Source organism: Theropithecus gelada, chromosome 1 (genome assembly GCF_003255815.1).
Source record: "Theropithecus gelada isolate Dixy chromosome 1, Tgel_1.0, whole genome shotgun sequence".
NCBI lineage: Eukaryota > Metazoa > Chordata > Mammalia > Primates > Cercopithecidae > Theropithecus > Theropithecus gelada.
The window spans coordinates 140996924-141021804 of NC_037668.1; the positions used below are offsets into that span (position 1 = coordinate 140996924).

General features: G+C 43.6%; 1 protein-coding gene and 1 pseudogene across 7 annotated transcripts in view; one reads left to right on the forward strand and one right to left on the reverse strand.

Moving 5' to 3' along the window:
- Nucleotides 1-24881, reverse strand: part of CNIH3 (cornichon family AMPA receptor auxiliary protein 3) — a 337129-nt gene that overhangs the window by 73965 nt on the left and 238283 nt on the right. The gene's annotated exons all lie outside the window — the stretch shown is intronic.
- On the forward strand, nucleotides 19070-20136 carry LOC112633704 (annotated as a pseudogene).

Genomic DNA, 24881 nt, shown 5'->3' on the forward strand with positions numbered 1-24881 from the left:
CACTCATAGGTGGGAATTGAACAATGAGGTCACTTGGACATGGGAAGGGGAACATCACACACCAGGGCCTATTATGGGGAGGGAGGAGGGGAGAGGGATGGCATTGGGAGTTATAACTGATGTAAATGACGAGTTGATGGGTGCTGACGAGTTGATGGGTGCAGCACACCAACATGGCACATATGTATACATATGTAACAAACCTGCACGTTGTGCACATGTACCCTAGAACTTAAAGTATAATTAAAAAAAAAAAAAAAGATCTGGAAGGAATGGCTTTTGGTGCTACCTGAGAATGTCAGCATGAAAGATGCAAACAGGAGCATTTCTGACCCAAAATATACACCTCCCCAGGGAAGCAGGCTTTTATACTCACCCCAAACCTTCCTGTAAGTCCCCCAAACCCACGTTCAGAATACAATTCTAATTTAGAGTGAATTCTGCTTTTTACTTCCTCTATCTTGTCCCCAAAAGAACAATGTCTTCAAACCACAGCCCAAGTTTTAGGGGCCCTTTCTAAGGGTCCTGTTAAAGCACAAAGAGCTCCATTGGAGAGGAAAAAAATGAGAGATGAGAGTGATTTTATTGGTTACAACATACATCTTATATCTAGTCCTAGTTTTATGCCTGAAACTAGTACAGCCTTGAGTCCTAAAGTCTCTCTGTGCACTGATTCTAAACTGCTACAGGCAAGTGTTTGCTTAGTCATCTCTGAGCCCCCAAGAAGCAAGCAGCACTGGCTCCAAACTCAAAGGCCTCTTGGGGACTCTACATGGGTACCACCCACCTGTTCAAGTCCTTGCTCAGCTCCCATCACCAAGTGGTCTAGAAAAAGATTCAGGGTCTCTCAACCCACTGCCCACTCCCTTTTCTAAAAAGTGCAATGCCAGATGTCATGGGGTAGTTGAAGCTTTCCAAAGTGTTTTCACATGTTTTGCTTGATTTTATGTTCTTGTATATAATATCCCAAATGATATGACATCCACTTTGCGAATGAAGAATCAAGAAGAATGACAGGTCGTTAGGAATGTCCAGGGCTACCTGGTTAAAGAGGGCAGAGCTGGGGCCAGTCCTCACCTTCCCCGTTTCTCTTCCGTGTGCTTCCTCCATTGGGCCATGCAGTCTCACCCTCTTCTGTAAGGGGGAGTGAGGAACCTTTACTAATGCTTCCATTCACATGGGGTGCCATGCAGGGCAGGACACAGCAGGTTTAGCACTAGAGTCCTGCCTTTTAAGGGCTCCCAATCAAATGAATGGTCTGCTTATCCCCATATGACCAAGAGTCTGAGAGGAAGTTAAACTTCCAACCAGCACAGAGGCTCTGGTTGGAGAGGGTCAGAGGCTTGCCCTAACTCTACCCCATTTCACCACTGAATTGGTCAGGGTTCCCTAGAGAGACAGAATCAACAAGATGTATGTAGATATATGTACAGAAAAAGATCTGTTTTAAGGAATTGGCTTATGCAATGATGGAGGCTGAGAAGTCCCAATTCTGCAGAGTCAGCCAGCAGACTGGAGACCTAGGAAGGAGCCAGTGCTGCGGTTCAAGTCCAAAGGCCGTCTGCTGACAGAATTCCTTCTTGCTCGGACGAAGTCAGTCTTTCATTTTATCTGGACCTTCAGCTGATTGGATGAGGCCCACCTACGTTAGGGAGGGCAATCTGCTTTACCAATTTAAATATTAATCTCATCCAAAAACACCCTCACAGAAACATCCAGAATAATGTTTGGCCACATATATAGACATCATAGCCAAGTCATATTGACACACAATGTTAACCACCACAAGCCCCCAATACTAGGGACTGTCACAGGCTCTAGGCAGTGTGCTGGGCCCTGGCCAGTAGGGCTTGGTTGGAAGATGGCAGAGTGATGACCAATGGGTCCTTTTCATGTGTGAGAAATCATCATGCGTCATGGCATCCAGCATCTTGGCACACACTCATCTTAGGAAGGAAGCTGCCTTACAATAAGTACGGAAAAGTGTGTGACCCAGCCTCCTCCACTTAAGGATGAGGAGCCTCAGGACCAGAGAAGAAGGGGACCTGTCCTGGCACTCTCACCCTCAGAGCCTGCACAAGGTAGCTTATCATTGTCTCAAGAGCAGTGTCCACCCTCATCATGAGTGGGGACTGTCTGTGCTGTGGGCTACCCATAACAGGCTCCACAAAAGGATGGGGTTGGGCCAATTCCAAAGCTGAGCCTTAAGGATAAAGAGCCCCTTACTCTGTAGGAGGAAACCCACTGGTCAGGAAAATGAGACCCAGCCCTTCTGCCACCATGCCCTCCATGCCTGGGCAGCAGCCCCGAGTGTCCAGATCTTCCTGTGCCACCATCTTCTAAGTCCTTGCATAGCTACATCCCTTCCTCACACCATCACAAAAATGGACTGCCCCTGACTCCACACCTCTCTCTCCTTAACAGGTGCTGCCTCCTTTAGAGTGAAGAGTCCTGATCTGAAGGAGGTCTCACTTGCATCCTGACCCTGCCAGTACCCAGCTCTGTGACCTGGAGCTTGTCACTTCACTCCTCCAGGCCATGGCTTCCGTATCCATAAGATGAGAATAATCTCTACCTCAACTGGCTGCTATCAGTTCAAAATGGGGTGATACAGACTACAGCACCAGGATAGACAGAAATAAAGGCTGTTGGATGCTGGGGTGGGGCAGTGGGGGGGAATGCCATTGTGTAAAAGGCACAACAGTGTCATTGTTGTTACGCATACCAAGAGAGTCAGTTCAAATCCAAATTCTACCTCATTTGTTTGTGTGACGATGGGCAAAGTGTTTAACCCCTCCAAGCCCCGGTGTCCTCAAGTACAAAGAAGAGACAGTGGTGGTTCCTACTTCATATTGATACTTTGAGGATTAAAGGAAATAATGTACAAGAAGCAGTGGGCACAATGCTCAGCATGTAAAGTTAAAACATTAATATTATCACTTTTATTTCCATAATTATTACCATGCAGATGTTCAGGCCCCACACTCTAGTCTCAGGGCTCTCTTCCCCTTTCTGGCCTTGAGCATGATCATTAGCAACACACCCTCTGAATCAGGAGAATCCAGTCACTGCAGGGGACAGCTGGGGTAGAGGGTGTAGGTAAGAGCCATGGCACAGCCCCTCTGAGGACTCAGGTGGGTGATAAAGCCAGCATGTTCCATCCTGTTACAGGTGGAAACCTGAGCTCGGGGTTGCCGGGACAGAAGCTGGAGACCAGCAGGTGAGCTGAGGAGGAAGGCATCGGCTGCCCCTGGAAGAGTCCCTAGACCTGAATGATGAGTACAGATTGGGAAACACAGGACACATTGGCTTATTTGCCATTGGTGTGCCAGAATCTGCAGACACAGCAGGTTCTGACATAGCTTCCCTGGTCCCCGTCTAGTTAACAGGAAACAAAGACACCCCAGAGCTGTGCAATTCTAGGACTAAAGCCAAGTGAGCAGGATACCAGGCAGACCTAGCCCCAGCTGACTTGCTTCAGCTGACAGCACAGCCGTCCTCAACTCCAGCCAGCAGCCATCTGGGTCAGGGTGAAATCCAGAGAGGAGAAGGGAATGAGAAGGCCCTTTTCTGCTGACTTGTCATAGGCATAAGCCGGGCAGCCACTCTGAATAGCTCAAGCAGTAAGGGAGGGGTTGGGAAGAAGTGGGGGCAGCCTGCAGTGTGCTGGGACCTTCCCTGGGTCAGGCCAGAATCACCCCACTCCACTAGCCCCCTAACTCAGCCAGCCCACCAGCACTACATCTGGCCCCGCACATGAAGCACACTGGGGCCACAGAGCCTACCCGAGGTAGCCGCCCCCAGCCCCAGGTTCCCCCTCCTCTCACCAAACTTGTGTGTCCTCCGGCATCCTTGGTTCTCAAACAAAAGAATGCAGGAGCAATTTCTGGCTCGAATGTTTGGTGACCTTCCACACACCCTTTTGGGATCCTTGTTTTCAGCCTCCCTCCTTCTTCTGGTCCAGTGTCCTCTACTCCTTGGGTGCTTCTCCAACACCTAGGCCTCAAGGGTCCATGACCAGCCTAGCCCAGCTCTGGGGGAGCATGCACCCAAGAGTGAGTGTGGATGTGCATCAGAAAGGTTCCCCAAAATATCTTCCAGGAAGATCCATCATTACTCATTCCTAAAAATACTTACTAAGCATCTACCATTTGCCAGGCACTGTGGTAGGAGCTGGAGATACAACAAAAAGCAAGGCAGACAGGAGCTGGCCTCTACCAGTTGCCATTCATTTTGTGTTGACTCTGAAAACGCAATGGCTTCTGGGCATGGTAGCCTATTGAGCAAGGCATCAATTGCTCACCTGAATATGGATTATTTTAATCAAACTGAAGACAGAATATGTATAAAGGAATGCAGTAATGCCAGCTCTAGGTCAGAACTTAAGTTTTTAAAAGTTGTAGGTGACCGGTTGCTTGTAGTTTGAGATATCATCATTGATCTGAGCAAGGCCCTCTCCTACATTTATAATTGATCATTTATTCCTTCATTCATTTCCTTTTATCCCATTAGCCCTTTTGCTCCATTCTTGGCAATTACTGGTTTATGTTTCATGTGTATCTTTCTGTTCCTTGTGTTCTTACAAAATGTGTATTCTGTATGTATGCATAGATTTTAAATTTACCTAACTTGTATCCCATTCTTTCTTACCTTTTGCCCTCAGGAGTGTAGCTCCAGGGCTCCATGGGAGCGGCCACTATATACTTTGTCTATCCACGCTACCAGTGAGAAACACAGACTTGACCATGTAACCTCAAATAATGTCACAAAACCCTAATGCATGTCACCTTAGGGATTGGTATGCCAATTTCTTTGGGATTTATACCTAGGAGTGGAACGGTAGGGCCATGGGTTTTTTGTTTCTTTTTTAATTGGACTGACTGCCCTCCTTGACTGTCCTTCAAAGTGGTTACATTCCCCCAGCAGAGCTACAGATTCTCTGTCCCACATCCCCTCAGACACCTGGCTGAACCCAGCTTTCTAGAGTTTGCAGTCTAATAGGTAAAGTGCAGTCTCTCTCGTTTTAATTTGCATCTCTCCAGAGATGAGTTGGAGGAACTCTTTATATAAAGTGTTAGCCTTTGGGGTTTCCTTTCTGTTCACTGTCTGCTTAGATGCTCTGACCATTTTTCAACAAGATTGCTGCCTTTTTCTCTTTTTGATTTGTACTGGTTGCTGGTATGTTGTAGATGTGACTCCTCTTTCAATTTTAGACACTTTAAACACCTTCTCTCATCAGTCACCTGTTGATTAATTAACTGTGGCTATGGTGTCCTTCACTGAATGAAAATCAGTTTCACTCATTTTTGCCTCATATTGTATACTTTCTCAAGTTTTATTTAAGAAGTTCTTCCTTGCCCCTAAGACACAAAGATAAACTCTTACATTATTTTATATTTTCCTTATGAAATTCAAGGATTCTAATTAGTCCTCTCCTGTCGTCAGATGCCAGTATCTGGGACTGTGCCAGGTCAACTCAAGAGTCAGAGTTACTTCATTCACTGAATATTTAATGAGCACTTACTGTGTACGAGGCACTGTGCTGGGAGCTGCAGACAGAAGACAAGGCATAGCCGCTGGATGGGATGACAGAAGTGGACTAAGAACTCCATGTGACGGAAGAGAGGGGTCAGGAAAGGGCAACCTCAAGTAGAAGTGACAGAAGAGAGAAAGAGACCCCCCCCATATTGTTCTATATTATTTTATATTCAGTACCTGCTTTAAGAAGAAACAAGGAAGTGAAACCAAAGGCAGGCAACCTGGCACCAGGCACCAGACCCAAAACCAGGTCTGGGCCTGCCTGACGTTAGCCTGATAGTTAATATTCAACCCATGACCTAGCAATCAATGTTATCCATAGATTCCAGACATTGTATGGAACGACATTGTGAAACTTCTCGTTCTGTTCTGTTTCACTCTGATTACCGGTGCACGCAACCCTTGTCACATACTCCCTAGATTGCTCAATCAATCACGGCCCTTTCATGTAAAATCTTTAGTGTTGTGAGCCCTTAAAAGGGACAGACATTGTGCACGCAACAAGCTCGGATTTTAAGATGCTAGTCCGCCAATGCTTCCAGCTGATTAAAAGCTACTTCCTTCACTATCTCAGTGTCTATGGGGTTTTGTCCACAGCTTGTCCTGCTACATTTCTTGGTTCCCTGACAGGGAATCGAGGTGACTGATGGATGGCCAAGGCAGCCCCTTAGGCAGCTTAAGCCTGCCCTGTGGAGCATCCCTGCAGGGAACTCCGGCCCGCCTGAGTGACGCAATCCAAAGAGTGCTCCCAGGTAGGCAACTGCCCCAGTGGAACGCCTCACCAGAGCAGTGCATGGCAGGCCCCCGGGGAGGATCAACGCAGTGGCTGAACACCAGGAAGGAACTGGCACTTGGAGTCCAGACATCTGAAACTTGGTAAGACTAATCTTTGAAACTTGCCCACTCCATTTGAGTGGAAGCATGGCCTGATCACCCACAGCACGCCTGTATCAGTACTTTTGTTCTGGTTTTGACTTGACTTGAATTGCTTGATACTTTGGTTTTGACTTGGCTTGAATTTCTTGGTACTCTGATTTTGGTTTGATATAAATGACAAAGGTGTGTGTGTGCCCTCTTTACCCATTCTCTGTTTTGTGGTGAGTGTGTGGTGTGAGCATGATATTTTGTCTCGAGAAAACATGGGCCAGGCACAAAGTAAGCCCACCCCATTGGGAACTATGTTAAAGCATTTCAAGAAAGGATTCAAAGGAGACTATGGAGTCACTATGACTCCAGGAAAACTGAGAACTTTGTGTGAAATAGATTGGCCAGAATTAGAGGTAGGTTGGCCATCTGAAGGAAGCCTGGACAGGTCTCTTGTTTCAAAGGTACGGCACAAAGTAACTGGCAAGCCAGGACACCCAGATCAGTTCCCATATATAGATTTCTGGTTACAGCTAGTTTTAGATCCCCCACAGTGGTTAAGGGGACAGGCAGTAGCAGTACTAGTAGCAAAGGGACAGTTAGTTAAGGAAGGTTCTCACTCTACCTGCCAAGGGAAGCCAGCCCTTAAAGTTCTGTCTGACCCGGAGCCCAAAGACTCATGGCAGGAGATGGCACCAACAGTGCCGCTCCTTACCAAGTGGAGAGGCCCCCTACTTCTGAGCCCACAGCCCCGAGACCACCCAGAGTAGAAAGGAAGGAAGCGAACCTGCAGGAGAAACTCCTCCCTTGGCAGCCCATTTACAGCCCAAGACTGGAATCCAAATGCCCCTGAGAGTGCAGTGACATACTAGGGTAGATGAGGATGGACACATGGTGGAAAGGCATGCCTTCATATATCACCCTTTCACCTCTGCTGACCTCCTCAATTGAAAAAATAATACCCCATCTTACACTGAAAAGCCTCAAGCTCTAATTGACTTGCTCCAAACTATTATACAGACTCATAGTCCTACTTGGGCTGATTGCCACCAGTTACTTACGTACCTCTTTAACACAGATGAAAGGCGAAGGGTGCTCCAGGCGGCAACTAAATGGCTAGAGGAGCACATCCCAGCCAAATACCAAAATCCCCAGGAATACATAAGAATTCAGCTGCCAGGAGCAGACCCTCAATGGGATGTGAATGAAGGACCCAATATGGAGAGGTTAAGATGATACCAGAAGGCATTAATTGAAGGGGTGAAAAAAGGGGCTCAAAAGGCCACAAGTGTAAATAAAGTTTCTGAAGTTATCCAAGGAAAGGAGGAAAGCCCAGCCCAATTCTATGAAAGACTGTGTGAGGCCTATCGTATGTACACTCCTTTCGATCCAGATAGTCCTGAAAATCAGCGTATGATTAACATGGCCTTAGTTAGTCAAAGCGCAGAAGATATCCAGAGGAAATTGCAAAAACAGGCTGGTTTTGCAGGGATGAATACCTCGCAGTTACTGGAGATAGCTAATAGAGTATTTGTAAATAGAGATGCAACAAGCCACCGAGAAAGCCATAAGGAAGGTGAACACCAGGCCAGGCAGAATGCTGATTTTCTGGCTGCAGCAATTAGAGGGATCCCTGCAAAGGGCAGGGAAAGGGGGGTTCTGGGAGGAATGCCCAGTCCAATCGCTCATGTCTGCAGCATAACCAATGTGCCTACTATAAAGAAATAGAACATTGGAAAGTTAAGTATCCCCAACTAAAGGAGAAGCAAGGTGATGCGGAGCAAAAGACCACAGATAAAGACAAAGGGACTTTGTTCAGTCTGGCCGAAGAGCTACTAGACTGAAGGGGACTGGGCTCAAATGCCCCCAAGGAGCCCATGGTCAGGATGACAATAGGGGGCAAGGTACCCCAGTGTCCCCCTTATCTAAGAAAAACATTGATATAATCGGAGCAACGGGAGTCTCCACCAAGCAGTTTTTCTGCCTACCGTGGACCTGCTTGGTGGGAGGACATAAAGTGACTCATCAATTTCTGTATAGGCCTGACTGCCCCTTGCTTAGTAAGCTGAGAGCCACCATTTCCTTTACAAAACAGGGATCTTTAAAGCTGAAGTTACCGAGAACAGGAGTTATCATGGCCCTTACAGTCCCTCGAGAAGAAGAATGGAGACTTTTTCTAACCGAGCCAGGTCAGGAGATAAAACCGGTTCTAGTTGAGCGATGGCCCCGAGTATGGGCAAAGGACAATCCTCCAGGGCTGGCGATCAATCAAGCCCCCGTACTCACAGAAGTTAAGCCTAGGGCCCAGCCAATTAGACAAAAGCAGTATCTTGTTCCTAGAGAAGTTCTTGAAGGAATACAAGTTCATCTGAAATGCTTGAAAGCTTTTGTAATTAAAGTTCCTTGCCAGTCTCCATGGAACACCCCCCTCCTACCTGTCTGCAAGCCAGGGACCAGGGACTATTGACCCATAGAGGACTTATGCTTGGCTAACCAAGCTACAGTGACTCTGCACCCAACAGTTCCTAAGCCTTACACACTGTTAGGATTGCTGCCGGCTGAGGACAGCTGGTTTACTTGTCTGGACTTGAAGCATGCCTTCTTTACCATCAGACTAGCTCCTTAGAGCCAAAAGCTGTTTGCCTCTCAGTGGGAAGATCTGGGGTCAGGTGTCACTACTCAGTACACTTGGACTTGGCTTCCCCAAGGGTTTAAAAATTCCCCCACCATCTTCGGGGAGGCATTGGCTCGAGACCTCCAGAAGTTTCCTGCTAAAGACCTAGGCTGCATCTTGCTCCAGTACGTGGACAATCTTCTGCTAGGACACTCCACAACAGACAGGTGTGCAAAAGGGACGGATGCTCTGCTTCGACACCTGGAGGACTGTGGATATAAGGTGTCCAAGAAGAAAGCTCAGATCTGCAGACAGCAGGTACGCTACCTGGGATTCACTATTCGGAAAGGGGAGCGCAGCCTGGGGTCAGAAAGAAAGCAGGTCATCTGCAGCTTACCAGAACCTAAAACCAGAAGGCAAGTAAGGGAATTTCTAGGAGCTGTGGGGTTCTGCAGATTATGGATTCCAAACTTTGCGGTGCTAGCCAAACCATTGTAGGGGTTACAAAGGCGGGTGACTGGGAGCCTTTTGAATGGGGACCTCTGCAACAGCAAGCCTTTGCAAGTTAAAGGAAAAACTTATGTCAGCCCCAGCCTTTCGACTACCAGATTTGACAAAGCCCTTTACACTCTATGTGTCAGAAAGAGAAAAAATGGGCCGCATGCAGTGGCTCATGCCTGTAATCCCAGCACTTTGGGAGGCCGAGGTGGGCGGATCACGAGGTCAGGAGATCGAGACCATCCTGGCTAACACAGTGAACCCCGTCTCTACTAAAAAATAAAAAAAAAAAATTAGCTGGGCGTGGTGGCGGGCACCTGTGGTCCCAGCTACTTGGGAGGCTGAGGCAGGAGAATGGTGTGAACCTGGGAGGTGAAACTGGCAGTGAGCCAAGATGGCACCACTGCACTCTAGCCTGGGTGACAGAGCGAGACTCTGTCTCAAAAAAAAAAAGAAAAGAAAAAAATGGCAGTTGGAGTTTTAACCCAAACTGTGGGGCCCTGGCCAAGACCTCTCAAAACAGCTAGATGGAGTTTCAAAAGGCTGGCCTCCATGTCTAAGAGCCCTGGCAGCTACAGCCCTGTTAGCGCAAGAAGCAGACAAGCTAACCCTTGGGCAAAACTTAAGCATAAAGGCCCCCCATGAGGTGGTAACTTTAATGAATACCAAAGGACACCATTGGCTAACAAATGCTAGATTAACCTAGTACCAAAGCTTGTTATGTGAAAACCCCTGCATAATCATTGAAGTCTGTAACACTCTGAATCCTGCCACCTTACTCCCAGTATCAGACAACCCTATCAAACATAACTGTGTGGACTCAGTCTATTCTAGCAGACCCAATCTTTGAGACCAGCCATGGGCATCAGTGGACTGGGAGTTATATGTGGACAGGAGCAGCTTCATCAATCCACGAGGAGAAAGATGCGCAGGATATGCGGTGGTAACCTTGGATGATGTTACTGAAGCCAGACCATTGCCTCAGAGCACTTCAGCCCAGAAAGCAAAGCTCACTGCCTTAACTCGGGCCCTAGAACTTAGTGAAGCTCTTGCTAAAACAGCAGTGCAGCGATGCATTACCTGTCGACAGCACAATGCAAAGCAAGGCCCCTCTGTTCCTCCCAGCATATAAGCCTGTGGAGCAGCTCCCTTTGAAGATCTTCGAGTGGACTTCACAGAGGTGCTCAAATGCGGAAGTAACAAGTATTTACTGGTTCTAGTGTGTATTTACTCTAGGTGGGTACAGGCTTATCCAACACAAACTGAAAAAGCTTATGAAGTAACCCATGTGCTTCTTCAAGATCTCATCCCTAGGTTTGGACTGCCTCTATGGATTGGCTCAGATAATGGGCCGGCATTTGTGGCTGACTTAGTACAGAGGACGGCAAAGGTATTGGGAATCACTTGGAAGCTACATGCCACCTACTGACCTCAGAGTTCTGGAAAGGTGGAGTGAGTGAATCAGACTGTCAAAAACAGTTTAGGGAAAGTATGTCAAGAGACAGGATTAAAATGGATACGTGTCCTTCCTATGGTATTGTTCAAAATTAGGTGCACCCCCTCTAAGAAAACAGGATACTCCCCTTATGAAATATTATATCATAGGCCTCCTCCTATACTGTCAGGACTTCCGGGTACTCCCCAAGAGTTGGGTGAAACTGAATTGCAGCAACAGTTACAGGCCTTGGGGAAAAATTACCCAGACAATCTTAACTTAGGTAAATGAGAGGTGCCCAGTCAGCTTATTCTCCCCAGTTTACCCTTTTTCTCCAGGTGACCATGTGTGGATCAAGGACTGGAACGTAGCTCCCTTATTATGGCCATGGTGGAAGGGACTCCAGACTGTTATCTTGACCACTCCCACAGCCGTGAAGAGAGAAAGAATTCCGGCCTGGATTCACCACAGCCGCATAAAGCCCGCAGCCACTGGAACCTGGGAGGCCAAACCAAGCCTAGACAATCCCTGCAAAGTAACCCTGAGGGGGACGACAAGCCCTGTTCCAGTCACACCCGGAAGCTGACTGGTCTACACACGGCCAAAGCATGAGGAAAATCGTTATGGGACTTATTTTCCTTATAACATGGACTTGTGTGGTAAAAGCTTCCACTGCTTCTTCCCACGCAGGGGACTGCTTTCAGTGCACACATCAGGTCACTGAGGTAGGACAACAAGTTAAGACAATCTTTTTGTTCTATAGTTATTATGAGTGCCTAGGAATTCCAAAAGGAACATGTCTGTATAATAACACTCATTACAAAGTCTATAATCCAGGAAGTGACCAGCCCGATGTGTGCTATGACCCCTCTGAACCTCCCATTTCCAGTTTTTGAAATAAGATTAAGGACTGAAGACTGGTGGGGACTTATAAATGATACAAGTAAAGTATTAGCCAGAACAGAAGAAAAAGGGGTGCCCAAATGCATACTCTTAAAATTTGATGCTTGTGCTGTCATTAACAGCAATAAGTTAGGAGCAGGATGTGGCTCTTTTAATTGGGATAAAAGCTGCATGACCAAAAATAAGTACATCTGTCAGGAATTAGGATTGTGTGGAAAAGAATGTGGGTACTGGTCTTGCGTCATTACTTGGAAAAAGGATGAAAAAGATCCTGTTTGGTTCCAAAAAGGGAAAGGAAGCCCCTACTGTACAAGTGGAAGCTGCAACCCTTTAGAATTAGTAATCACAAACCCCTCAGACGCAAAATGGAAAAAAGGAGAATATGTATCTCTAGGCATTGATGGAAAAGGACTAGACCCTAAGGTAAACATTTTAATGAAAGGAGAGATTTGAAAACGCTCTCCAGAGCCAGTATTTCAGACTTTCTATGATGAACTAAATGTGCCAGTACCTGAAATTCCAGGAAAAACTAGAAATTTGTTTTTGCAATTAGCCGAGCATGTAGCCCAGTCTCTAAAAGTCACTTCATGTTATGTTTGTGGAGGAACTGTAACAGGAGATCAACGGCCATGGAAGCCCGAGAATTAGTTCCTACAGACCCAGTTCCTGATGAATTCCTGGCCCAAAAGAACCACCCTGACAATTTCTGGGTTCCAAAAGCCTCAATTATCGGACAATATTGCATAGCTAGAGGAGGAAAAGAATTCACTCATCCTGTAGGATGACTTAGTTGTCTTGGACAAAAACTGTACAATGGTACCACCAAAACAGTTACATGGTGGAGTTCCAATTACACAGCAAAAAAATCCATTCAGTACATTTGCAAAATTGCAGACTGTTTGGGCCCACCCAGAATTCCACCGGGACTGGACGGCCCCCACTGGGCTATACAGGATATGTGGACATAGAGCCTATGCTAAGCTACCTGATCAGTGGACAGGTAGCTGTGTGATTGGCACTATTAAACCATCTTTCTTCCTACTGCCCATAAAAACAGTTGAACTCCTAGGACTCCCTGTCTATGCTTCCTGTGAAAAACAAAGCATAGCCATAGGTAACTGGAAAGATGATGAATGACCCCCTGAAAGAATTAACAATACTATGGGTCTGCTACTTGGGCACAAGATGGCTCATGGGGATATCGGACCCCCATCTACATGCTCAACCGAATCATACGGTTGCAAGCTGTTTTAGAAATTATTACTAATAAAACCGGTCAAGCATTGACTGTTCTTGCCTGGCAAGAGACTCAGACGAGGAATGCCAAACAGACTACCAAAACAGACTAGCTCTCGACTACTTGCTAGCAGCTGAAGGAGGAGTTTGTGGAAAATTTAACCTTACTAATTGCTGTCTACACATAGATGATCAAGGGATCATGAACTAGATGAACTAGTTGAAGACATAGTTAAAGATATAACAAAACTGGCACATGTACCCCTGCAAGTGTGGCACGGATTTGATCCTGGGGCCATGTTTGGAAATTGGTTCCCAGCAATAGGAGGATTTAAAACTCTTATAACAGGAGTTATAATAGTAATAGGAACTTGCTTACTACTCCTTTGTTTGCTACCTGTACTTCTTCAAATGATAAAAAGCTTCATCGCTGCCTTAGTTCACCAGAATGCTTCAGCACAAGTCTACTATATGAATCACTATCAATCTATTGCACAGGAAGACATAAGTAGTGAGAATGAAAGTGAGAACTCCCACTAATAAAATGAGTGAGAGTCTCAAGGGGGGGGAAATGAGAGAGGAGAGAAAGAGACCCCCCATATTGTTCTATATTGTTTTATACTCAGTACCTGTTTTAAGAAGAAACAAGGAAGTGAAACCAAAGGCAGGCAGCCCAGCACCAGGCACCAGACCCAAAACCAGACCCACAACCAGGCCTGGGCCTGCCTGACCTTAGCCTCACAGTTAAAATTCAACCAATGACCTCGCAGTCGATGTTGTCCATAGATTCCAGACATTGTATGGAAGGACATTGTGAAACTTCTCATTCTGTTTCATTCTGATTACTGGTGCATGCAGCCCCTGTCACATACCCCCTAGATTGCTCAATCACGGCCCTTTCATGTAAAATCTTTAGTGTTGTGAGCCCTTAAAAGGGACAGATATTGTGCACTCGACAAGCTCGGATTTTAAGACACTAGTCTGCCAATGCTTCCAGCTGATTAAAAGCTACTTCCTTCACTAGCTCGGTGTCTGCGGGGTTTTGTCCACGGCTCGTCCTGCTACAGAAGGAATGAAATTTCAATTTGCAAACTGCCCAGGAGGGAGAGACCACAATCTCTGCAGGCATATGTCAACCATATGCACGTGACATGCAACCATGCAAACATTTGGGGTAGCCCAAGAGTGGAGAAGACTATCGTTGGGGGATCTAGAATTCCTTTCCTAGTCTAGAAGAATTATACTAGGACTTGTATGATAAAGCCTAAAGTTCTCAAAACCAAATGTGGAATCAACTACTAAGAAGAAACTTCTAAAATGCAGTGGCTCAGCCTCCATGTTATACCCAATGGACAGACCCCTTCTGTGTAAAGACAATTTTTGGCAGCCGTTTCCTCCAAACATGCAGAAACCCAGAACCGGCAATTGAGGGCTGAGCTATGGCTCTTTGTAAAAACCTCCATGGGCTCCTAAGACAAATGCCCACTCTAATGATCACCTGCAGAAAAGCTCACCCCAACCAGGAGGATATCTATGTACTTAATTAAGATTCTTCTAAATAGCACTATCCACTTAGGGAAATTTTAAGAGCCAGACATTACAAATTTATTAAAATACTTCAATGGAAAAATAGCAACCACAGTATCAACTCAGAGTACAACCAGAGCATACAGGACATGACCCTGCTGGAACCCTTACCAGACCTGAGCCAAGGTCAGTCAGAAAGCAGGATGGATTATTTCACAGCCCATCAACACCTCACAGTACCAGCAGTCTGCATGCTCAGAGAAAGGTCCATCACCTGGGCTGGTGGAAAGGGCATCGTGGGGAAGCCAGGAACCTGAGTTTGGGTTCTGGCTTTGCTTTTAACTGTGTGATTTTGAACAATCCCTTTATCCCCTATGTCTCAGTGTCCTCATGTGCAAAATTAGCACATTGCATTGCATCAGTATGTCTGAACATGGAACAGGGGTGGGAAACATTTCAGAACTCCTTGGGAAAGTTGCCAAAATACAAAGTACCTGCTAAACCAAAACCAGAGGGTGGCTTGCCCAGGCCAGTTGAGAGCTACCTGACTGGTTACATGTGGCTTGGGGATTGTTTGCATATCACCTGAAGCATCCCTAGCACACTAGGCTCCTCAGGAACCTACAGACAGAATCCTTGGGCTTATCATTAAATCTACTGACTCCTACCTATATCATTCCACAGTACTGGGAAAAAGGGAGCGGGGAGGGAGGAACTATAAATCTCTTTGCAAATACAAACATCTTCCATGCCATAACTTAGGTCCATAAGCCCTAAATATAAAACAGAGCTTTGATCTCATAAGTGAGTCCCACCACATATGAGTAGATGCAAAGAATGCAAAGAACACATACAAAGAATCCCACTAGGTTACAAGTGCCTCAAGGATTGCAGGAGGTACTGCTCCAGGTAAGTAGACACTGTTTTGCTCATTGCTGCATTCCAAGCACCTGGATCAGGGCAAGGCACACAGTGGTTACTCAATAAGTATCTATTGAAAGAATGAATGAATGAGTTTACCCATCTTCATATCCTTGGCCCAGTGCTTGCAATAAATGTTAAATGAGCAAATATAAAATGTTTTAAACTTTTCAAAATGCTTTCATAAATCCTTCATTAGCTGATCACAGCAACTCACCCAGTTCTTCATTTAGATAAAGTAGGTTAGCTCCTTCTCTACCCCAGACTGTCTTCCTAGTGTGCTTAAGGGCAAATTATCTCTTCACGAAAGATAAAGCCTGGGAGTATCCAGTGTACAAGAGGGCAGTTCTGAGGCCCAGTCACATGTTTATCCATCACACAGCAGGTCCCAGGACTCAGAATCTCCATCCAGACCATGCTGTCCAAGACCGACTAATTAACTAACTGAATGTATACATATTCAAGAGTGTGTAATACTCTACCTTATAAAAAATTATTTCAGGTGGTTTATCAGAAACACACAAAATAGGGAAAAATAATTGAAAATAAAAATTAGACCCAGGAAGATACAGAGGTAGGACAGAGAGAGATACCAAGACCACAGGGCCCCCGAAGAGCCAAATTCATTGGCTTGAAAATTTGGATCTAAGTTTCCCAGAATCCAGGTGTGGTGGTGCATACCTGTAGTCTTAGCTACTCAAGAGGCTGAGGCAGGAGAATCACTTGATCCCAGGAGTTCAAGGCTGCAGTGAGCTATTATTGCACCACTGCACTCCACCTTGGGGGACAGAGTGAGACCTTGTCTCTAAAACAAAATTAAAATTAAAAATAAGTTTCCCAGAAGCTGAAGTGGAAAGAGAAATCAGTTACTTAGCTGCCCATGTCCATAAAGAAAAAGGATACCAGTTCCTCAGGGGAAACAAACTATTCCCCAAACTCATACTTAAAAGTTATTTATTTTCTGTACATATTTTAACTACAATGGAGAATACTGCACCCCCATAGCACACACAGCAATAGGCATTAAACTGTTTGTTGTAGCATCCCTCAATAATGACTAAGAACTGAATACAAAATATGACCCAGCAAAAATATATGATGGAGGAGGCAAGACAAGGCAATGTGGTCCAAATTTTGAATGTGCTTCAGTCATCTTCCATCAATCTATTTCACTAGTGAAACCAGTCCAACTGCCCATAGAACTTATGCTGATGGCTTTTTGAATACACATGGAAATGACCCTCCCTTGTCTTACAACTGGAAACTTACATTTGTGTTATCTGAGTTCCTTCCTCAGGAAACTGATCCTCAGGGAAGGAACTGAAACTCACTAGACCACCACATCTAGTGAGATGCCAGATCCCTCACCCATCATGACTGCTTCCATACCTCTCCCTAATTCCCATTTTCCTGCACGTGGTTGCATTCCTTCCCCACTATATAAACTTCCAATTTTAGTTGGCTGAGAGGAATTGATTTAAGGCAATTTCCCATCACTCTGGCTGACATCACCCAAATAAAGCTTTCATCTCTGGCAATAGTCATTGTCTCAGTAATTGGTTTTCTATGCAGCAAGCAACAGAACTAGATCAAATCCCTGGCATTTCAGAAACAGATTTTGGTTCCTTGACCAGAAGGCCTTGTTCATGGCTCTGCAGCCGTGGGCCAGGAGAGTTTCAGAAGCCCTCCTAAGCAGCTGCCTGGCCCTTTTTTGGCTGGAGGTGGATTTCAGTCTCTTTTTGACTCTGTCACTGTGGCCTCTATTGCATTTCTGATTGCCTATGAAGAACAGCCTTTGAAATTTGCCATCTGCATCTGGATAAGTGAGTGTCTTTTGTGGGTACCAAACGAGGGGAATGGCTCAATTTTGGGAATTCCAAAGAAATTTCCATTTGCAGGTTGAACAAGTGTAACCAACAGAGAGGCAAGCCCTCCAACTATTTGTTTGGACACTCTTGGGACTTGTTAGTAATTGTTGGTGTGTATAAACATCTGTGTCTGGACAAGTATGTTTTGTGGGTCCAAACAGTGGCAACTGCTTCTCTCAATTTTGGGAATTCTGAAGAAATTTCCATTTGCAGGTTGAACAAGCCCAACCAAGAGAGGAAAGCACCCCAATTATTTTGGTTTGGACACTCTGGGGGCATGATGGGTGCTGCTGCAGTTGGATTGTGTATTAGTGATTGTGTGCATGTTGACATAGCTGTAGGAGGTCGAGGTTCAATCCCACAATGCAGCCTGCTTGGATGCATTCTTTAGGTTGGTATGAATGTAGTTGTGGGCCAAGAGAACAAGGGAAAGTCTATAGCCATACCCATACCACCCCAACCTGCTGATCTCATCTCATCTTGGAAAGTCTTTGAATCGTAGGGCTGTCTTACAATTGGATTCATTTTACTGTTAAATGGGAAACTGGGTCAGAGTTCCTTTGTATCCAGGCTTGTATGTTGCTCATCTAAAAACGGTCAGGACTCATTAGTATTAAGTTGGTGCAAAAGTAATTGTGGTTTTTGCCACTGCTTTCAGATGCTCACAGCCTTCACTGGATTACCTACCAGGGCAAAATTCAGCCACGTGAACATGTTCATAAACCGGTGAGTTTGCACTGCTATCTCATGGCTAGAATTCTAAGGTAAAAGCTACTGGATCTTTGTTTATATGTGTACATATGTGTCTGGTTATCATGTGTTGTCTTTACATGGTACCAAATTGGTTTATAAATAAAAAGGAACTCATAAATTAAGTAAATAAGTCTAAGACTTTTTCAAGTTCAGGTGACTTAAGTAAATTCTAAATAAGCTGGCTTTAAAATTATTGGTAAGATTAAAATAGAAATGTCTTCAGCATTGTCAACATATTTTTTTCTGGGTTTTATATTTGTCTCTGCTAGATATTTTAAAGTGTCAGAGTTTGGCACAGAAGGTTGTAAAACTATAAACCCAGACAAAACAAAATGACCTTAGTGTGATTTTTTGATAAGTAAAACTAATATCATTAGTTTAATAGAAAGAGCTGAATCTTCTGAGTTATTGGTGAAAATGCCCAAGTATTTAAGGTTCTTGAGTGAGCACTTAATATGCACAGGTTATAAAAATAATTAACAAGGACATAATGACTAGCTCTGTCTAATATCTCAGCTCTCATACGTAATCTAGATAAACTGCTAAAAAGGAGTGAAATGTAAATGGGATAATTGCTATAGGTGAACTTTCTAATTTAAAATCTTGAAATTATTTTGGATGCTCACTAGATGTATGAGTCATTTCCAATTAAGAAAGGGTTATAATATAGGCAAAACATGTTTTTGTAAAAAATTATGGAATGTTCTTACCTATAAAATGCTAACATCTGATAGACAGTTCAGAATTACTTGCTTCCTAGATCGTCACCCAAATTTAAGGTGACCAAGAATAGGAATTCTAGCTAATATATAATTTTAGGCCATAGCCACCAACACAGCCATGCTGCTGTCCCACCTACCCTGCTTCCCGCCAGTTGCCCACGACCTCTGACCTGTTCCAACAATCTGATAAAACGTGGTGGATTACTATGAAGTTCTAGACGTGTAGAAAAGCCTTACCAGAGGATATTAAAATGACATATTGGAAACTGGCACTGAAGTGGCACCGAGATAAAAATCCTGAGAATAAAGAAGCACCAGAGAAGGCCGGGCGCAGTGGCTCACGCCTGTAATCCCAGCACTTTGGGAGGCCGAGCCGGGAGGATCACAAGGTCAGGAGATCGAGATCATCCTGGCTAACTCAGTGAAACCCCATCTCTACTAAAAATACAAAATAAACTAGCCGGGCAAGGTGGTGGGCGCCTGTAGTCCCAGCTAATCAGGAGGCTGAGGCAGGAGAATGGCGTGAACCCGGGAGGCAGAGCTTGCAGTGAGCCGAGATCGCGCCACTGCACTGCACTCCAGCTTGGGTGACAGAGCGAGACTCTGTCTCAAAAAAAAAAAAAAAAAAAAAAAGAAGCAGCAGAGAAAAAATTCAAACAAGTAGCTGAGACATGTGAGGTGGTATCAGATGCTAGAAAATAAGACAGTTTAATTTATATTAAACCAGAAGGAGGATTAAATGGTAGAAGAGGCGGCGGAAGTCATTTTGACAGTCATTTGAGTTTGGCATCACATTTCATAACCTAGATGATGTCTTCAGGGAATTTTTTTGTGGAAGGGACCCATTTTTATTCAACTACTGTGAAAACTTATTTGAGGACTTTCTTGGCAATCAAAGGGGTCCCCAAGAGAGCAGAAGCTGAGGGATGGGTTGTTTTTCTCAACATTCAGATTTCCATATTTTGGAAGTGGATTTTCTTCTTTTGATACAGGATTTACTTTATTCTGGTCACTAGGTCACGGGGGACTCATTTCATTCTCTTCCACATCATTTGATGGTAGTAGGATAGGTAACTTCAAATGTGTATCAACTTCTACTGAAATCATTAACAGCAGAAAAATTACTAAAAAAGGATTGTCAAGAACGGTCAAGAAAGAGCAGAAGTTGAAGAAGAGGGCCAGTTAAAGTCCTTAACGATACACGGTGAGGAGCAGCAGCTGCGCTTGGATAACCAGGAATTCAATGCACGCACTTAACAGAAATGTTAAACTATAACAAGCACCATTTAAGGATTAACAAAAACAGCTTTTGAAGATATCCAATGAACTCAACTTTCAGTATAATTGTACCTAAAGTATTTATAAAGAGCTTCTTAGAGCTCCTATTTGTCATAGACTTTTGAGTTTATTGTTGGGACCACAAAATAGGACTTTTTGTTTTAAAAATTGATGTAAATCTCTGTATGCACTTTGCTTTCTTATTAAACATACTCCAAGGTGGTAAGACAAGAGTGTACACTAACACCAGCACGGATCTGCTTTCCCATCATGTCTGGAAATGTGAGCCAAGCAGTGTCAGCCTGCTATGACATTAACATTGCCAGGACAAGCCTTCTATAGGAACAATTTCATTTTTTTTTTCAGTGTTTAGTAGTTAAAGATATTAATGCATTAATGGTAATATACTTCTGGCTTAATATAAATTAAAGATGTTTTCTACTTGTGCATAAATGCTGGCAATTTAGTAGGTCTTGACAATTGTTTAAACATGCAATGTTAAGCCTGGGTTTTAAAAAAGTAAAGTTGGTAAGCTGGGTCTTTGTCATTTGCTTTAAAACAAAGAAATGCAAGTGTGTTCAGTGCATTCTTTATTGAAAAAAAAAATTGTATGTAAAATGTGCCAAAGAAGATGTATTCTTATTGAGAAAAATAATAACTTTGTTTAATTCAGAAGTTATCTGATATGGTTTGGCTGTGTCCCCACCCAAATCTCATCTTGAATTATACTCCCATAATTCCCATGTGTTGTGGGAGGGACCCAGTGGGAGATCATTGAATTATGGGGGTGATTTCCACCACATTGTTCTCGTGGTATTGAATAAGTCTCATGAGATCTAATTAGTGGTTTCCACTTTTGCCTTTTGTCTTCCTCATTCTCTCTTTGCCTGCTGTCATCTATGTAAGATGTGACTGGCTCCTCCTTGTCTTCCACCATGATTGTAAGGCTTCCCCAGCCATGTGGAACTGTAGGTCCAATTAAACCTCTTTCCTTTGTAAATTGCCAGATCTCAGGTATGTCTTTATCAGCAGTGTGAAAACAGGTTAATACATTATCTAAAGGTTAAATTATGGACTTGGAAAGGTTATTTATGAAACAAGGTAGAAAGGAACCAGTCAGTAGGGGAGAGAGGTGAAAAAGATTGGTCTGCTATGTTAGAAAAAATTTTCCTTAAAATATCAATTGGCTCTTAATAAAATCAAAACAGGTTTTGATTTTGATTCTATACTGTTTCTTTTTGAAAACTTCTCACGTTCATGTCTCAGAATGTGTCTTGCTGCTTTCAGCTTTTTTCTCCCCATGAAAAGGCCTGAGATGCTAACTCTCTCCTTCAAATTTTTTGCTAGCTCTTTTAACTTTTTTCCTCTAGTTCTAACTACTGTAGTGGCCTGATGCTGAAATGTTTATCTGTAAGGTCTAGAAAAGCGATGTTTTCTTCCAGTATAACTTGATTCTGTACTCTTGGCTTTTCTTGATTATGTCTGAATTGTTCCATGTAACTGGCAAACTTCTCATGCTGTTCCCCTGCTCAAAGTACTAGTTTCCCGGTTTCTTGTTGCCTTTATAAGGTTCACTCATGACCCTGGACATACTCTTCCCGTGTCTGATTAATTCAAGTACTCTTTTCTCATCAGGTTTGGCTTTCAGGTTATCTAAGTGAGCTTCCCATAAGGAGAAGCAATCACGCTGCAGAAGGTCTTTCTTTGCCTTTTGGTAACTGACCTGAGAAGCAGATTTTACATTTTACTAAGAGAATTTCTATCTCATCATTATTAAGTTTTTGATTAATTAGGAAAATCGAAATTTAAAAGAATTAAGGTTTTTACATCCATGTAACTTTCCGTATTGATTTTAAAGTCCTTGTGCTATTAAGTTACAGGGCATTGACTCCTGGGTCTGAAAAAGGCACCAACTTCTGCTACATCCTAAACACTGACACCTGTCAAAGCCTCGTCTTCAGACCCAGGAGAGGGTGACAAAACAAACTGCTTTCATGAGACACAGGGCCAGAAATTAAAACTATTCAATCCCTCTAGGCCCAGGGACTATAGCAGAAGAGGTGGGCACGTGAGATGACAAGGCCAATTTTGAGGAGTAAAATTAGTTGTCTTTCTAAAAACTAAACATTAATATCAAAAGCACACTGATGCAAGACCAGCATCTGGGCCTCTGTGTCAGAATAAAAAGATTTTCTTGAAGCATTGATCTGCTCTAATAGAAAATTATAAAAGGTTATAAAAGGTTTATATAAATGTCAAATTGATTAAAATTAGATAAAATTGTTTATGAGGTTTTATTGAACTTAGCTTTAACATTAATAATACATTATATAGAGGTAAATTCGATTTTCTCTTTTGAACAAAATGCATAATATTAATAAAAGATAGTAGAAGATTTCTGTTTACCTTTTGAGTTAGCTGCAGGAAAAAAAAAAAAAAGACAGGAGAGAGAGACAGGTTCAGTTGGCCCCACACTGTCTTTGTTGTCTTATTATTTGGGAAAGTGGATTTCCTATCAAAAAGTAAAGGTCAGGGTTTGGTTTTTTTTTTTAATATTTGAACTATCATTCTGGCTAAATGAATGACTATTCTATAGTGACTGTGACCCTATTTTGTGAAATCAGGTATATTAAACCTTTGATATTTGACAAATTTTCCAAAAGCAAAATTTCAAGTTTTAAATTCAGTCTTTTTGGCCAGGCACAGGGGCTCACACCTGTAATTCCAGCACTCTGGGAGGCAAAGGCAGGCTGATTGCTTGAGCCCAGTTCAAGACCAGCTGGGCAACATGGCAAAACCTCACCTCCACAAAAAAAATACAAAAATTAGCTGGGCATGGTGACACACACCTGTAGTCCCAGCTACTTGAGAGGCTAAGGTTGGAGGACTGCTTGAGCCAGGGAGATTGAGGTTGCAGTGAGCCATGACTGTGCCACTGCACACCAGCCTGGGCGACAGGGCAAGACCTGATCTCAAAAATAAACAAATAAATAAATAAATTCAGTCTTTTTGACCACAAACTAATTTTTTAGCTATTAGGGTCTCTTGAATTCCAAGACAGACATATTAGGCTTATTTGGTATGTTAAAATTACATACAAAGCATTGTCATATACTAAATGTTTAACTTTCTTTGGGTTATATTTATATAAATGTATTATTATTGTATATTCCAAAATCATGTGAGATTCCCAAATTTCTGATCTTAGTATATGTTATCAGTAATAACTATGATTATCTTAAACTGCTGCATGCCACAGAAATAACCAATCTTCCTTGTCAATTGTGTCTTCAACCATGACTGTCCTAAGACTTTTGTCGTCCACAATTGTTTTACTTTGATTCTTCTCAAAAACCAGTTTATAATCAGCTACAGTCAAAAACTTGCTTCTTTAGGGGAGTTCATGAAAAGGACTCTTGAATGCAGATTTCTGATAACTTTGGAGATTGTGCCACTGGATTAGAGAGAAAACTTCCAGGACTCTTGTTGGAGGGCTGATGAGTTCTTGAGGATTACTGGCCCAATATCAAGCAGAACAGGACTAATTGCATGGACTGAACTAGTAGAGGACTGAAATAACTTTTTATTATGTCTTTTATTTGAAATATTTCTGATTGTTTTGGTTTTGGTTTTCAGAGTCAAGAACACTTTTTCTTTTGAGCTATTTGTAGCCTTTAACAATTGAGTAAAATGAACTCTTATCAATAAAATTTGAAGCATATTTCTCTCTCTCTCTCTCTCTACCCTATTTCTCCAGAATTTGAAAACTACTTGTGGTGTTCTGACTTTATGGCTTAATATATGCTTTGTATGCAAACCATAGGGGACCGGCTTTATGATGACAGGCATATTAACCTTATTTTTTGGCTTTGGGGTTTTGGCTCTTACATTGATTTAAGGTCTAAGGAGTATGTGCTCACCTCCATTCCTGTCTGGCCTAGAACGTTTAATTGGCTATAAGTCTTGGCCATAGATGTCCTAATGAAGGACAGGATGGGCCCAGGGCCGGTAGCCATACCACCCTGGCAATGATATGGGACAAAATAAAAGCTTGGCCATCAATGTTGCCTCTGGCATATCGACACCAAAAGAGATCAAAGTAAAAACAAAGTCCTAAGCCCCCCATCAACTGAATGAACCAACTTGTAACCAAGGGGACTCCAGTTGCCAAGAGACAAATCTTGTCTAGGAAAAGGTCTTGCCTCTTGCCCTGCTGAAGATACAAGTAGCTCCCAGAACTGGGCTGGCTCTTAGTCCCTTCGAAATGTATGGAAGACCATTTCTCCAACTCCTAGACTCTAGATCGTATATAAAATAATTAAGAAATATATTAACTACTGTATCTGACCTTGCTTCCAACAAGCTCCAGTTCCCTACAGATGTGCCTCTCCACTCTTTGAAACTGGAGGATCAAGTCCGGTTGAAGACCTGGAAATCCCACTAGGCTGAAGACCCGCCACAAGCACAATAAGTCAGGCCTTTTGAAACGCTGCTGACCACCCACTCATCTGTCAAGTTAGCCAGCACAGTTTGGGTAAAACCAGTCAGTCCCTCTGGGATCCCTCTGGAGTAAACAGTCATGGTCTTGTGAACACAGCCCCCGACCCTACCCACCCCCCTCCACCCTTACACCCAGCCAAAGATCCCAGATAAGAAATCATAAAGGGAACATGCACTTTTCAGGTCATTGTTCTCCCCCAGAGCCTAGCTTTTTGCATGTGGGA